The sequence below is a fragment of the Carassius auratus genome, unplaced genomic scaffold, assembly GCF_003368295.1.
Source record: "Carassius auratus strain Wakin unplaced genomic scaffold, ASM336829v1 scaf_tig00215931, whole genome shotgun sequence".
In the NCBI taxonomy this organism is placed as follows: Eukaryota; Metazoa; Chordata; class Actinopteri; order Cypriniformes; family Cyprinidae; genus Carassius; species Carassius auratus.
In genome coordinates, this window is record NW_020528314.1 from 16,507 (window position 1) to 33,383 (window position 16,877).

Consider the following 16,877-nt stretch of genomic DNA (forward strand, 5'->3'; position numbering starts at 1 on the left):
GCTTTAATATACTGTATTTGTCAGTGTTTGAGTGTATTTCTATACCCCTGTAAACCTTGTAAGGAAATGTATGTTTCTTAAGCACATTCTCTTGCAAGGACATTTCTCCTTTAAGAATGACACCCAGTCAGCTTTCAGAAGGGACAGATTACTGCACATTCTTCCAATGACACTTTCTGCAGGCCTGTAATTTATCAGTGGAAATACAGGACCTAAAATACACACTTTACAGCCTTTTTGTGAATGCTGTCAGGAAGCACTACGGCATCACCATAGCAACCCCATCCTTAACAGAGTGCCAACAGTCAGAGAGAGAGAAGAAATTGGAAATGTGAAGGGCATCTCTGTGCAGATTATGAGTTCTGAAGGCATGCTCACTCACTTGCAAACAGCACAACACATCAGCGATGACCTTGCCATCACCAAGGTCATTTATAGTGCGTAAGTTTATTCTCACCTAGAGCACAATGATTCAGTAACACCTTGAGTCCGCAGGGAGCACTCACACATTTAATTACACACTGAAGATTTGCTTCATGGCTTTGCATCATGGAATTTTGAGCAAGGAACTCTGTGAATACTAAATTATATGGTACAACAGCCGAACACTTGAGAGTGGGCAGTAATTGTTCTGGAAGAATGTGCATTTCAAGTAGCAACAGTATTAAAACATGAATCTTTTGTTAGTATGATGCAATTATGGTAAGATGTCATGGGTAAGACAGACTGGGATAACTGGCTAAAATCTGTCATTATATTTAGCAAAAATATATATTTTACATAATAAATATACATTTCACTAGTCATTAGTTTAGGAATCAGACTATACTGGTCACGCAATATGTTTTGATTCTTTACTCGCCACACAGTAATCAGAAATCAGGTATAAATATATATATACCTGATTTCTGATTACTGTGTGGTGAGTAAAGAATCAAAACATATTGCGTGACCAGTATAGTCTGATTCCTAAACTAATGACTCTTGAAAATTGGTTCTTGTATGTGAATCCAAAAAACAACGTTACCGTTGTAGTCTGATTCCAGAACTAATGATTCTTATGATTCTTTCTAATGAGTATCATAATGACTGTCTGTCCTTATGATAACATGTCATTAAAGATACACACATTTTTGTATGGTTTTTGTGCACATAAATAAATTAAACAAGCCTCTTTTATGATGTAAATTATTACATTCAACAGCATTACTTTAGATTTGTTGATCACTTGAGATTGTTTGAAGAATCTGAAAAACTGGTATTGATGACAGTTCTGTGCACTGGTCTCACTCTCTATTTGCATTGCCTATAGCACAAGATTGAAGTAGTTCACTAAAAATCCCATTAAAACAATTTAGTATCGCTATAAGGCTATAAGTCATGCTCTGTTCTCCTTAGGGTCAGCGTATGATGACAGCTCTGACTTCATAATTGAGATTAACAGAGACTCTGCCCCTCACTTCAGCACTATAAAGTACTGTGAATTCTGCGGTTAACCAAGAAAACTGTACCAGCTGGGGCACAGAGTGACTGGCTGGCCTGTCGATGTTCTTGCAATCGATCATGAGAGAACATTATGAAAACACACAGCCGCCAGGGTCAGAAGCCAGGGGGAAAGTTGTCTGCTTCTGACTCCTTTCATTTCAAGCTGCTTTCATTTCCTGTCTGGGAGAACAGTGCTGAGTTTCTTTTCAGCGTGCTCAGCTGAAATCTATGATATTTTATCAGTATGAATGAGTTTGTGCCGTTAGTAAGTAAGACTTTCCATACATGATTATGCGGTATGGTTAAGATAAAATATATATATATATATATATTTATATATATAAAATATGAAGGTTTGCGAGTGCTGACATTTAAACACAAGTGATGGAACACAGACTTCCAGCCTATAAAGAGGTTTATGCAATGAATAAATATAGCATGGGCCCTGTTATATTTTCAGACAATCACTTAAAATGAAGCAAAGCTCCCTTATTTGCACTTCATACATGGAGCATCACAAGAATACACAAGATATTAGCATGCAGTTTTAGAAAAGCTCAAAAATGTGTGATACTTCACAAAGAAACCTGGGATTCAGGGTTTGCACATCGAAAAAGGTGATGTGCTAAAATAAACAAACATGCATTTTTTTCATATGGTGTATACGGAAAAGAGAAATCATCAATCAATTAAAGATTTAAAAACAATAAGTCATATCTTCCTGCATTCTGAATCAGAAAGACCTTTATTGCAATTTTTGTTAATGAAGCTTCCAGTGCATGCATACTGTCCATAATAAATAATATATACGATTTTAATCTGTCGACTGTGTTACAAATGACATAAAAAAGCACAATAAAGGTGTCCAAATGATATATTTTTGTTTTAATTTTACAACAAAAGGGCCTGTGCAATCAAGAAGCAGTTTATAATGTATATTCCCATTGTCATACTCCCATCCCCAGCCACGTACATACTTTTAATGTGTACTGTGAGTTTACAAACTGGGACTCTTTGCATATCTAGTACATACTGTAAAGCAATCCTCAACTTTCCATCTAGCTGTTTTTGTATAAAAACTGCACTGAAGTTGGTGATGAATCATCTGGGATCCAGCATAGGCCCAAAACACATTCTCAGACAATCTTACTCAGACTTACTCAAACAGCGAGTCTCGGCCCCCTAAAAGGCAAAAGGCCTCTTATAAAAGGAGCTGACAAGATGTTGATAAGTGTGTTTCTAAAAAGGAACAGCCACCCTACAGTTTATTTAGGACAGCGTCATCAGCGAGCCATCCAGTGCAATTAACATCCACATGTAAATGACCTCAAATTAGAGTAAATAGGTTACACGACACAATAGATTTAGGGTAACAACTTTATTCAGTGGTGATTTATGAAATGAAGAGGATTTTGTTTTCGTAGTACTTGTCATTCACCCAAACATAAAGTTACACATGTGATTCATTAACTGTACAGATGTTTACCCAAAGATTTGCCAAGAACTGTTTTTGTTTACTAGACAAACAGGCAATGACCCCTCTCTTCTTTGTCCCTATCAAACCAACCATTTACATAGCCCTGAAATATCAACAGGTTTTATTACCAGAGTTAACAATGCTTTAAAAATCTCAGACAGGCTTGAAAACAACACTCAGAGTGGGGTCTGCATCATTCAATTGTAGATTTGTGCAATACACAAAACCTAAGATGCAAATAAATGTCTAGCAGTAGCTTGATTCTTTACAAAATCACTTTTGTGGAAGATTAAGGATAATTGGAAAGTACAGAACTAAATTCCAAAGCTACTCCTGAATCAATTCCAGTCTGAATTCATCCTTCACTGAACAGTCTTTGGGGTAATTTGATTTAATAGTGGCCATGGTTTTTATCCCATCAAATTCCCATTAAGTGAGACCCACTGGTTAAAAGTCAAGTGATTGACATGCACATTGAATTTGCCTCTCTTTCACGCTGACAATAGCTTGTAGCCAGACACAATGTCTCATTTATCTAGTGTTCAATGTTTGTGAGTGAAAGAGGGCGCAAGCTCTTGCTGTTTTACTTTTCTTCTGCAGACTCACCAGGGTCTGCAATGAAAAAGTGGATGTCACTTCTGTCAAATATATCCACTGCTGTTCACAAAACAACAGCGCTGTGTATTATGGCTTTGACAGTGGGAAACAAGAGCTAAAAAAGCTCAAATAAATTTGTGTTACAGATAAAAGATTCTTAGGCCATAACGGATACATTTAGACTACTAAAAAAAGCAAAAAAAAAAAAAAAAAAAAAATTGGTCAAGAGAGCAAACAAGTGTGTTTTTATCTAATGCAATTTAGTAATAGCCTAAAATAAATGAGCCACTAAAATCGGAACATGCACCCTCAAATCAACTTCCAGTATGAATACATAATAATTGCTCTGTTTGAATCCCAGACCGCCAGCCCATTTATAATTTCACGCCGTCTCCAGTCATCGTGCGCAGAGGAAAGCTGCTTGTTTTGACAGATTGGGTTTCTTTGATGCATACTTCAGTTGTGGTGGATTTTTGCAGCTGCATTGCATGTTAAAGTAAACAGTCGGGTTGATAAGATCTTCACAGATGAATTTGCAAGCAGGGTCTTTCAAACAGCTGGAAAGAATAAGGGCAGAGAGGAATGTAATAGCATGACTTTTGCTGCTGTGCCACTTTGTGTGACAAAATACGGACAGTGGGAGAGATATAAGAAAACGAAAGTATGGAGGAATAGTAAATCATAATTAGAACCACAGTATTGTCTGAAATTACAAAGGATTTCAAATCACAAAGCTGAGTCACGATCATTATGACCGTTATTTAGAAGTATTTTAGTAATTTAGAAGTAAATTATAAGTAATTGAGCTGTTTACCTACAGCCAAACGCCTTGATATCTGATTGTTCTTAAATGTCCTCTATTATGTTGAAATATGTATTCATCTCAAAAGAAAGAAAATTCACAAACGCAATTTTTATAAGCCCAATTGTTCTCCTAGACTAAATTTACCAAAAAATTGGAACGTAAATCAAAAATCTTGCTTACAGTATTTTGTCATTATTCACTTATCCTGTTTTTTGGATTAACTGCTCCTTTAAAGCTTCTAAATGTTTCTTTGTGAGAAAAAGAATCCCCAGCAATCTCAAGTTTTAGAGTTTCATAAGAGATCTTAAATATGTCTCAGACCACCAATATAGAAAAATCTGCAATCAAACAATTTTGAGAATTTCTCATCAAATTCTCTCCCACTATCTACACTGACTTCATTGCTCTTTACAATTACAAATCTCAGCAGCTGTTTAATTTCTGTCTATTTTTCTTTCTCCAGCTAACTCTATGAGAAACAGCTGAGAAAGTTGTTAGAAGTCCAATTTTTTCCTTCTGTCTGGTTTTTTCTCCATGATGTCAGGTTTGATATTATCAAATCCCCATCTGAACACAGAGGCTATGGTCTGAGGAGAGTGTATGACCGGTATCGTTTTCCCATTGAGCTCGGCAGAGACACTGGGACATGTAGAGGAATGAAAACAGACTGTACAGGGGTCTAGAGGTCCACTGCTTCCAGCTCATTTGGCCACATATAGCAGTCCTGCACCTCTTTGCTTCTATGTGGATTCAAGGTTAACAAGCTGTCTGGAGCCATTCTGTCTGCTGTCCACCATACCTGAAGCTTTGTAGAAAGCGGCTCTCTGGGAGATAGACACTCGATAAGAGTCTCAGTCATTTGACCAAAAGCAACCTTTCATGAGGAATAGACTTTCAAATGTATTTGGCTCTTGAGTTAGAATATGATTAAACTACACGTGGTGGATTTTGCTAACTTTTTCTTGCCAATGCCATAATAAGTACTGTACATCATGATTTAAAATATTAATAAGATTAATATATATGATATGATCATAAACATATGATCAAACAATGTTATATATATATATGTACATATTTTTTGAAAGTTAAGCCAATTTTTCAACAGAACATTGGAAAAATGTTTACCTTTTTTGTGGAAAAGGCTTGTTTTTTGAGAGTACTCGGTCTTGACTATACATTTGGCAGCCTTTTGTCTCTCTGAAATCAAAAGAGCATCAGGGACATTTTCTAGATATGATATTAATGAGGGTTGACGGATGTTTAATAGCTCTGTCCAGTCCACTTCTTGTTGTGACAGATGGAATGATGATGGAAAAATTGAAAGAAACCAAATCTCCAATGTTGTGCAAGAGACACTGGTGTGATGTTTCAGTTATGTTTGACTCAAAGTTTGTGGTTTGCTTGATCAAAGTCAGAGGGTTGTTTTACGTGAAAAGGAGGAATGGAAGAATTTGGATATTACGTAAATGCCAAAACAAAAAGAGAAGGAGTCCCTTAGGATGTGGTAGGAGAAGAGGAGAGGTGAGACAACATATAGGGGCATTAAACGGCTGAAGAACAGATGCATGCAGTTATGTCAACACATTCATCACTGATTAATATCATTGCCATAATAAGAACAAGAGGTCCTGACCACCAGACAGCTCAAAGCATTAAAGCACTCTACTTGACGTCATCAGTCATTTATTATATGTTTTGTTTTAAGTAATACTCTGCTTTAAGAATGTGAGAAAAATCTGTTTTGCATGTAAGAGCCTGTTGTCACATAATTTTCCGGTTACAAAGGAAACAGGATCTTCGAGCTGTCACTTTCCTGCAGTATTTCTGTTGTTTGGACACAATCCTTCTTACTGTTCGACAGTTTTCATCCACTATAGCTACTTCTTCACAGACGAAGTGTTGCCATGCTTTGTGTACGCAGTCATAATCATAAAGACTATTGTTCTTAAAACACTAGTTCTTAAAGGTGCACTAAGCAATATTTGTGACCCTGGACCACAAAACTTAAAGGAATAGTTCACTCGAGAATGAAAATCTGTCCATCTTCTACTCACCCTCGAAGCATCCTAGGTGTGTGTGACTTTCTTCATTCAGAATAATCCAATCGGAGTTATACTGAAAACTGCACTTGCTCTTTAAAGTCTTTTAGTGGGGGTAAGCGGGTGTTTGTTGTCAACATTTCTGAAGTTTTGAAATAAAGTGCGTTCATCTGTAATAAAACGTCCCTCACACGGCTCCGGGGGGGGGGGGGGGGGGGGGTGAATAAAGGCCCCCTGTAGTGAATCCATGCATTTTTGTAAAATAAATATCCAGATTTCAAACATGAGAAACACTTTTTTCTCCATTTTAATTTAATTTTAATTATTTAATTATTATGAATTCACTGTTTAATTATTTGTATTTTAATTATTATTTACCTACTCTGTTTACTTTTACCCTATTTTTAATTTTTACTATTTATTTATATTTTTAAGCAAGGAGACTGAACTAAATAGAAATCAAATTAAATAAATAGTGCACTCTTAAACAGTCCTTAAAGTGCACTATTTATTTTATCAAAATGTTATCTCTCTACTTAAAAATAGAAATAGTACAAAAAAGTAAATTAATAAAATAAGTAAAATAGAAAAAAAAGAAACAATAAAAAAAATCACAATAACTGAAATTATAAATTATTTAATGCATTACATAAAATGTGATATAACCACAATCTCTATCTTCCTTAACCTGAGTACATGTGATGAAAGCATTAGAGAGCATGTCAAGCCCGCACATGAACTTTATGATGGCAATCAGATGTGGACTGAGATACGATTCCAAGCAATAAGGGACTTTAAAATGAAAAGAGCAGGAATGTGTGTTAAAGATCCCTTCCTGGTGACGTGAAACCAAAACCCCTTGACCTACAAAAATATCAGAAGATCGCAGTGACCTTGCTCATGTTTAATCTATACTCCTTACACTTCTTCAGACAATAAAATAGAGGCTTTCCTTGTCTGGGTCAAGTTGTGGGATAACCAGACCTGGTTCTTTGTGACCTGATATCAAGACCCTTATCAGAGCTCTGTCTCATGAGAGAGCTCAACTCTGTTATCATAAGCTCTGTTTGAAATCACAAACAAACGGAGGAGGAGGCCAAAGACAACACAGAGAGGCAAGATTAAACAAGGAATCTCCTAGAGATAAAAAAAAACTACTGCAGGCGGTCCAATGTCCTCCAGGGGTCAGGGCCAAAGTTCAACACTCTGTGTGTATGTTAGGATTCAGGAAAGAGAAATCACTGTGGAAGCCATTAATCACACATGCAATGGATCCAGAGAAAATACCTTTAATTAATCCCCAAAAACCACAAAGGATTAATCAGAAAAAAAAATCGGTCTCCAACGTCCCTCATATTTATGAAAGAACTATTTAATTTTTAAAGTTCAATCACCCTACTTAAAAATAAAGATTAACAAGAAGAATTGAATAACACATAAAATAGACATAATTAAATAATAAATATATAATGATTTAATTAATTTTTTTTTATTTTTTTTATTTCATTTCTCTACTTTCAAGAGTAAAGTGCATACATAGAATAAAAATTAATAGATGTAATTAAATAGTAAATAATAGTAATAGTAATAGTAATTAAATAGTAATAATTTTTACAAAAATTATTAATTATCTCTAACATCCCTAAAACAGGGACATTCAAGAAAGAACCATTTTAAAGATCAACATTTATTATATTTTACTATCAAAGATTATTCTCCCTATTAAATTTTATATAATTAAAAAATTAAAATTAAATAATTAAAATGACTAATTACCTCCGACATTCCTTGAACAGAAACAATTCAAGAGAGAGCTTTTTTAATAAAAGAGTGCTATTTTATTTTAATTTATTTTCAAAGTTAATTTTCCCTTCTTAACAACAATTAATAAATCAGTAATAGTTAAAACAAATAATCTCCAACAGCCCTCAAACGGGAAAAACTTCTAGAAAGAACAATTTCAAAGATCAACACAATAGTTTAATAAAAAATAATTAATTATTAAAAGCATGTATAATTAATGATTTATCTTTATCATTAAATGTCTCTTAACATATAAGAAATATTCACTAACCTTTGACCTTTGACCTTTGGACAAAGACAGGAGGTCAGCTGTATTGAATATAAATCAATAATTCATATTGTCCTTCATCATAAGGATCAATGGCCATGATTCTCGTCTCAGGCATGTTAAATACTCAAGCATTTATTGCACACTTATTTATTGCAAGGTGAGACGGCCGACCAGAATGCTGAGTAAGTAGTAGAGATTGTTATGCTTGTGCAACCTGAGATTACACACACACAGATCCTTGCGTGGGAAAGGTCATCGTGCTGAGTGTGTGTGAGAGTCTGTGAGAGAGTGTAATGTCTTTGCTATTCCTCCTTGAAATATCGTCTGCTCCCCCACTGCTGCAGTCATTTTTCACCCTGACACACTGTCCTGATGTCCTGATCATATATATGTGCTGGACGGCAGCCATTGACTGACCACGAATAAATATATGACCATCTGCACACATACCTCCTGCTTCCCTTCAGCTCTGTGGCTCACCATCACAACATTAGTTAGTAGTGCTTGCTAAGTCAAGCATCCATTATTATTACTATTGCCAAAAGGGTAAAAAAAACCTTAACTCTAAGTATTCAACTAATTCATACTGCATTGCAGAGGTATAATTTGACAACAAATTATATAGCTGTGCTCTTACATTCCTAAGAAATCAAATTTATGATTTACACCTTATATTTAGCATAGTGTATAGTTAAGGTTGTATGTTATTTTTAAACACTATAGAGCACTCACAAGTTCACACTTACATATATAGAGTGATATAGATACTATGACCAGTGTAATCAAAGGATGACAGATTCCCGTACATCTGTTTCAGATAAAACTGAATGTGCTGAATGTCACTTTAAAAGCATTGCAAAACATGCAAGATGCAACATATGATCATTTTGAAGAAATGTCATCACAGACACATTTTTTTTTACATAGTTCCTTTAAAAAAATCTAATCATGTTTAAATAATGTGGACGGTTTAGCTTTTTTAAAACAGTATTTTAAACATATTCAGCAATGCAGCTCACTATATGAATATTACAAATAAATGTTGAACACTCTTAGAAACATTGCAATACATTCAAAATAGCTTACTGCTCTGTGCAGATAGAAAGTTTAACATTCTTAAAACCAAAAATGAAATGTTTAGAAAATGTTTTAAAACATTAAACGGTTAGCTGAGACCTCTTGATAAACTGCTAACATCAGCATGTTAACTATGGCTCTGGTTAACACTGATGTAGGGCTAATATAAATGGTTCACACGTAACAAATATAACAAATGCAGTGAAATGAGAATAATTAATCAACAAACAATGCAAGAGAACAACAGCTGCTCCTCGAAACCCCTTATAATCAAGTACAAAGATCATTTTGTGGACACATATATATGGTTTATGTTTCTACCCAGAGCATTTGACAGATATATATTGGTGTTGCAATAATGAAAGGAGCTTTCTTTTAAAAAGATTCGATCAATAAACTGATACATTCCAGAAAACATTGTTGTTAACAGCTGTTTGGAGGAAAGCTTTAAAGATGAGTGAATGAAAAAGCCTTTGGCTTGATTTATGAACACAGAAGCTTATAAACTATACTCAGAACTCTCTGCCTTTACAGTAATTCCAGTCAAGATACAAAAGCAAGGACACATGTCATGCTGTGGTTCCTCTAGAGCAGATGTCCTTCAGCATTGATCACACAATCACTGCTGCATGACATGTGACATGCAAAAAACTCAATGGAAAAAAAACCAATGGAAAACAAGAATGCCAGTATGAAACAGCAATGTAATGCAATTTGAGCTGAAATGAGAGTGAAAAAGAAACAGACAGACAAAGACAGATTGAAAAGACAGCAAGTTAAGATTACAATTCTTATCTTCCTCAAGAGGAATTTAAAGACTTGCCTCAGATAAACTCACAGATATGACCACACTGCATCCCTTGAGTCAAACTCATCCATCCTAGCACACTAGATAGACCAGAAGGTGACATATGGCATCTGAAAAGGATATCAAGAAATAAAAGTAACAATGTTAAATTACCTTTTTCAAATCTCATGAACAGCAGAGAAGAGTTTTCCATTGGATTTAAGATCCAGTGAAAGGATATCCTTGTGGGTTTGAACCCCACTTCTGGTAGAGAAGAACAAGTTTCAAATGAAGTACAGTAATGGAGGATGGTGGTAACATGTCATCAGCAAAGAACAAATCTGGCAACCATGAAGTTAAACTATATTGTGTGGTTATGACAGGACTGCTACACAATGGCTAACTTGCTATAGTAGAGATGTTCCTTCTTACAATTAACTTGGAATTTAAATATTTAGGCAATGACAGTATCGTTAGTAACTTCAACAGCTATAATAAGATTTAAGTTTGTGAAACTTTGATAACGTCATACTGATTTCCATACATTTATCCAACAGAATTGCATGTTTTTAAGTGAGCACAATCAACTCAACAAAACATAAGATAATTGATCAAAATGATAAAATAAAATAAAGATTCTTTATTGGCAACTATGGCAACTGAGCAAAGAAAAAAAAACTACTGGTACATAAATAACTCAATAAGAATGAATCAATATACACACAAATCACTCAGATCGCAGGATTCAGATGAGGGGTGAGTAATGCTGGAGGGAATGTAATGTGTACCCACTGCCCTCTGCATATTGAAAAGAGAAAAAAGAACGAACCGTTTGTGTTGTGCTCATGGACCAGCTGTGTAAATCTCTCACTGTTTTTCTCAGGGGGAGCACAGACTCATTTTTAGAAACACTGGTATTCCAGTAACTTAAGAACATTCTTCAGACATGTAACTGTAGAGAGATCAAGAGACAAAGACTGCGGTAGAGCTCTGTTCAGTCCGTTCAACACAGACTGAAGCTCTCGGGTGGCCTGAAATAGGTAAAGAGGTCATTAAGGAAACGAGGAGGCTGCGCATATAAATAGCTTCAGTTATTGAGTCTCCAATAAACCAGTTCCCTTCTGTCTGTCTAACTCATCTTTCTCCATCCCCATGCCATTTAATTGAAAAAGAACTAGTGTGGTGTATTGATTCGCAGCACCTTGCAATAAGCGAACCCTTCCCTAGTAACCTGTCAGGTATGATGGACAAAAGAAGAAAAAATAACAGAAAAAAAATTATAATTAAGCCCATGCTGGGATTTACTCATCTATACAATATCAAGAAATCATTAACACCAAAAAGCCACCGCAATTACCCAGCAAGATAATAAAATAACTGCTTGTGCTTCAAAGGAGACTATCTGCCCCCCTTTACGCTGAGATCCAACAGGGTTTTTAGGAGATGGACAGGATGAAGACCCCAACCAAGAGTGCTGCTCCTGCTGATGGAGAAGCCACAGATAAACAGGAACAATTGAACACTCATTAGCATGGCAAAGGTCTGCTCATTACAAGGAGTTGCTCTCAGATGAAAGGGCTGCTCTGACTATTTATTTTTTTTAAGTGCTTGGCAGAAATGGGGATAGGATAATAAATCCCCCCACCCCCGATTCAAATTATATGACATGATCTAAAAACAACAACAACAAAAAAACTTATAACTATTATATATAATTTATTTAGATTTTACCTTTTACATTTTAGCATTCAGGGCTTCATTTCATTGATTTAATAAAAAATACAAAAACTATGATAACCCATTCATGTGACATCACTGCCTTGCTGTTGAGACATATTGCCACAAAAGGTCAATGTGTGTTCAATCAACTGCATCTGTAAAAAGCAATAATGTTCAGTAGCTTTTTGTGGCATCTAAAACAGAAATTTACTTTGAGAGATATTCATTGGAATAAAAGTGTGACAACTAGCCCCAGTCTCTCCTATTTGCCAGTCTATCAGTCCCATCAAGCGAAACACCAACTACGTATATCACAAAAACATAAAAGACCTATTTTTATTTTGTTTCTTGTTTCCAACACCAGGAATCAGTTTCCACATGGAATTCTAGAGTTACGCATACATAACTAAAATATAACTAAAATAATAAAACTTTTGGATTTGTAGTGAAATTCATGGTAAAAGTGGTTAGATATAAACAGCTTTTCTTTGGTAAATTGTTTGCATCTCTCTTGTTTTTTCATTTAAGCATGCCAAAAAGGCTCAGTCTGTTGTTCTTACGTTGCAATTTTGACCACTATGATACTGTTTTTGCCAAAAGACATTTTTTACTCTCTTCTAGCTTTTGGTGAGTATTGATTTTGGACCCTGAATGTACACACAGACCACCACTGCCATAACCACAAAAACGCAGCAGTACTCTCCTTCCTCTGCAAAGTCATTATCAGCTGTCCAGGTCTTACTTATGAGCTCCAAGCTCCCAAGAGACACTGGGATAAGTGTGTTGGTCAGTGGGGGAGGTGAGGGCCAGTGGGGTCCTGCTCCTAAATGAGGGGCTGAGGAGGAACAGAGGGATTCAGAATGATGAAGGAGTCTTTGAAGAGCTGGAGATGGAGGGATGATGGGTCTTTGAGGTCTGCCTGGGCTCTGAAGGGCTTTTGTGTGGAAACCTCCTGGAAGAACAGTTCACGTTACTGCAGGACAATGGCTGGTTAAACTGTGCACAGAAAGAGGTTAATCCACAAAGAATAGGCAGTGGCCGGTAAAGCTAGTGACACAAGACCTAGAAAAAAGCATTAGTCAATAAAGCACTAATTAAAGTGTTTGCTTGGTGAGCCGTACAGAAGGCGATCAAAGCCGAACATGGTCGTGTCACAAATGGGGAAGATACTTAAGGGGATGTGCTCATTCTGCATTAAGGGTGAATAAGGAGTGTAGTTCATTTTAAAGCACATTTCTACTGCAACATAACCAGCCAAAAGTGATATGCAATACAATAAAAAAAGAAATAAAGACAATAAAAAACCACAGCATCATAAAAAACTCTCCTAAATCAGACTGAAAAGCAAAGATATAAGGCCCCGTCCACACCCCAATCCGATCTTTTTTCCTCGTCTCAAGAAATATCCGCGTCCACACGAAACCGCAAAATGATGTAGTATACATGCCAGATCAGTATGTGTCGCTGTAATTCTGCCACAGAGATACACTAAAAACAGAGAAGAAGACTTGGACTATGCTCATAAACCTTGCGCTTGGTACACAAACGAACATGGAACAATACATTTATTAATCAGTGTTAATGTTAGTTAATAAAAAGACAATCGTTCAGTGTTTGTTCATGTTTTTGTTGCTGTTACATTATGTAGAGGTGTCTGACTAGGGGGGAGACGTGGGCTGATGACGTCATCGTTTCAGAAAATATACGGATTAGCCGTCCAGACGAAAACGCAAAGACGGCGTTTTCAAATTTATCCACTCTGGGACCCGGTTTAAAAAAATTGCGGTTTCACCTTGCGAAAACGCCGGATCCGTGTGGACGAAACGCCTATCCGATAAAAAAATTGTGCATATTCACAGAAATGCGTCACCGTGTGGACGAGGCCTAAAAGTACTTCTTCAAAGCTGTTTTAAAAGCGATCAGAGAGGGTGCAGAGTGGATGGCTAGTGGTAAATTACTCCTTAAAGAAATTAAGGCTATCAAAAATGTCCAATCACTTTTCTCTGGAGTCGGGACCAGGGTACCTGGAGCAATAGTTTATCAGCAGATATCTTTACTGGCTTATTTAGAGTAACAAGATCTGACAAATATGAGATAGTGTGAGAGTATTTAAAATGTAAATAATTCTTAAGAAGGCTTTGAAATAAATCCATTACAGGGATGTTAAAATCTTAGTGATTCTGACCCTCTTTCTCATACTGGTCAATAGTCTTGCAGCAGCATTTTGTGCAAGATGCAACTGATTCACCAATGAATAAGAAATTCCTAAATACACAAGTTGTTGTCAAAAGACCCGGTACTTCGGTACCAGGTCGGTAGCTACTAAAAAAATGAAAATGTCACGGTACCAGGTTTCTTTAAGTACCGGTTGTACTGATTGCCCGGTCAACCCGGTTCTTGACGCATACAGCGCTATGATTTCCGTGAAGCAGAAAACATGGACGGAATCTCAAAATCCAGTCATGAAAATAAAACTTCCATTTTAATATGGACAGTCACTGAAAGTTAGCATAAATTAATCAAATCTCCATAGTCCAGTCAAGATGATATAAAAGCATGGATGATCCCCAAATCTCTAGATGTGAGCACTGGTTTAATCTTAAGTAGCATAAAGTAGTTTTCAACAAGTATTAACTTTTTTTTTTTAGGAAATTCAACTTTGAAAAAAAAAAAAAAAACGGCACCCAGATTTTTGGTGTATGGATGAACATTTCCCCAAATAACTAAAAATATGGGGCAAAGAGCTAAAAGGGCCAAAAATAGAAACCATATCAATGAAAACCTGCATCTCTTTAGCCTTACAGGGAGACCGCTGCACTTTCCTAATTTTCTCAGGCGCTTTTTATTATGAAGACAGCAACTTGTTGAGCAACAGCTAACCACAGGAAAGGTAGATGACATCCATGAGTTAAAGGAGTGGTCATCATTCAGGATACGTCTGCAGCAGTCTGTGTTAAAGAGATGTAAATAAAGAAGGGCTTGGCAAACATGAGTAAGAACAGGTTTCGACCACTAACGGTTATATCACCCATAACAATATATATAAAACACTTGACCTAGGTGAGAGGCCATGGCAAGCCTGCAAAGCAACATAGTGACAACAAGCCAGCAGACAACCCGTGGCCATCTTGAATTCTTTAATAATAACAATAAGAAATTTGCCCTGCATAGTGATGCAGCTGTATGTGGTTGTGTTATCAGCACTGGTTCCAATGGACAAACTTAATGGATGCAGTTGTCTTCATGAGTTCAAATCCCATTTCTGGTAGATTCATGTGATTTTTCAATGGATTATATTAATGTGACTGTATGTGGTCCCATTACCGCCAATTGGTTTCTCAAAGTGGTTATGAAGTACCTGTAGAAGAAACAAAGGGGTTTTCAAAACAACAAAGTAACCAGGATGTGTGAGTGGCTAATGTATGTAGTAACACAGAATAGAGTGACCAGGATGGCCGAGTGGTTAAGGCGTTGGACTTAAGATCCAATGGACAAATGTCCTCGTGGGTTCAAACCCCACTCCTGGTAAATCAGTGAGAATTTTAAAAGAACAGCAATATGACTGTATGTGGTTGTGTTTTCAAAAATTAGTTTATCAAAAAAAAAAAAAAAAAAAAAAAAGAATGAGTGCTAAAGGTGTTGAAAATAAGAACCAGTGGATGAGTGACTTTATTGGTTTGAACCCCAGTCCTGGTAGAGCAATGTGAACTTTGAATGCAATCGTGTGGCTGCATGTAGTTATTAACAAACATCTGTTTACACCTGGCAGTGTGAGACGAATCCCGTAGCCTGTAACTACTTGTGACTGGATTTTAGGGGTTAATCTCTTTTTTGTCATTGCATACATCACTCACTGCTTTACTATATGCTGATAAAGCACAAAAAGTGTCATACATTCATGCATATGCTTTGGACACTCATTCATTTACTATTTACTTGTGCATTAATGCACTGAGTGTAATGTGGAAAGATTGAGTAAAAATTATGAAATTTTGACTAATACCTGGAGAAAACCAGAATCTGATGCTGTCAGCATACAGAGCAATCTTTAAATGGCCTCCCATGGATAAAAATGCTTTGTGGGTTCATACAATAATGCTACACTGCTGTTTAAGTGCTCCTGAAGTAACCTGTGAAACACACAGAGGGGTTATTAGCATCACATAGGGACCAGGATGAGTGGTTAGGCATTGGCCTTACGATCCAATGGACAAATGTCCTTGTTGGGTTTGAACCCCTCTCCTGGCAGTATAATTTACCCTTTATAAAATGATGTTGCTCTGCAGGTAGTTTCCTCAAAGTGTTACTGAAATACCCAGTTAAAGAAATTAAGTATTTTGGGTTCTGGGGCCAGATGGTGTGGTTACAACATCTACCAGCAGAGACTACCTGGGCTATATTAACCAGCTAAATCTTAATCCATTTACATTACCTTTGATGATACAAATATGACACTTACAAATTAATACAGTTTATGAACATGCATAGAAAAGAAAGAAAGTAGGGATTTTTTTCTTTTTTACTCTAGCCTATTTAATATTTTTTTCTGACCATCAAGTGTCATTCACTCTCAATGCCAACTGGCAGGAAAACATGGTAAATTCAAACAATTTTTTATTTTTATTTTTACAATAGATAAAGTGCAGACGATTCATACAAATATTTCCACACAGTGGCATAGTGGATGGGCACGCAGGGGACGCGATTACCTCCCCATGCTGAGATGCATGTATTGACAATAGCCAGAGATACAAGCAATATTAAGAGGATTTAGCATTTCCAATTAATGTAGGCCTGTTACATTCTTCTTATCA

The 16,877-nt window shown here is 36.2% G+C and overlaps 1 non-coding gene across 1 annotated transcript; it reads left to right on the forward strand.

Annotated features, from left to right (window-relative positions):
- The first annotated feature begins 15,508 nt into the window (after positions 1–15,508).
- On the forward strand, positions 15,509–15,591 carry trnal-uaa (transfer RNA leucine (anticodon UAA)). The gene has a single exon. It is a non-coding gene; the product is annotated as a tRNA-Leu (tRNA).
- The last annotated feature ends 1,286 nt before the right edge of the window (positions 15,592–16,877 follow it).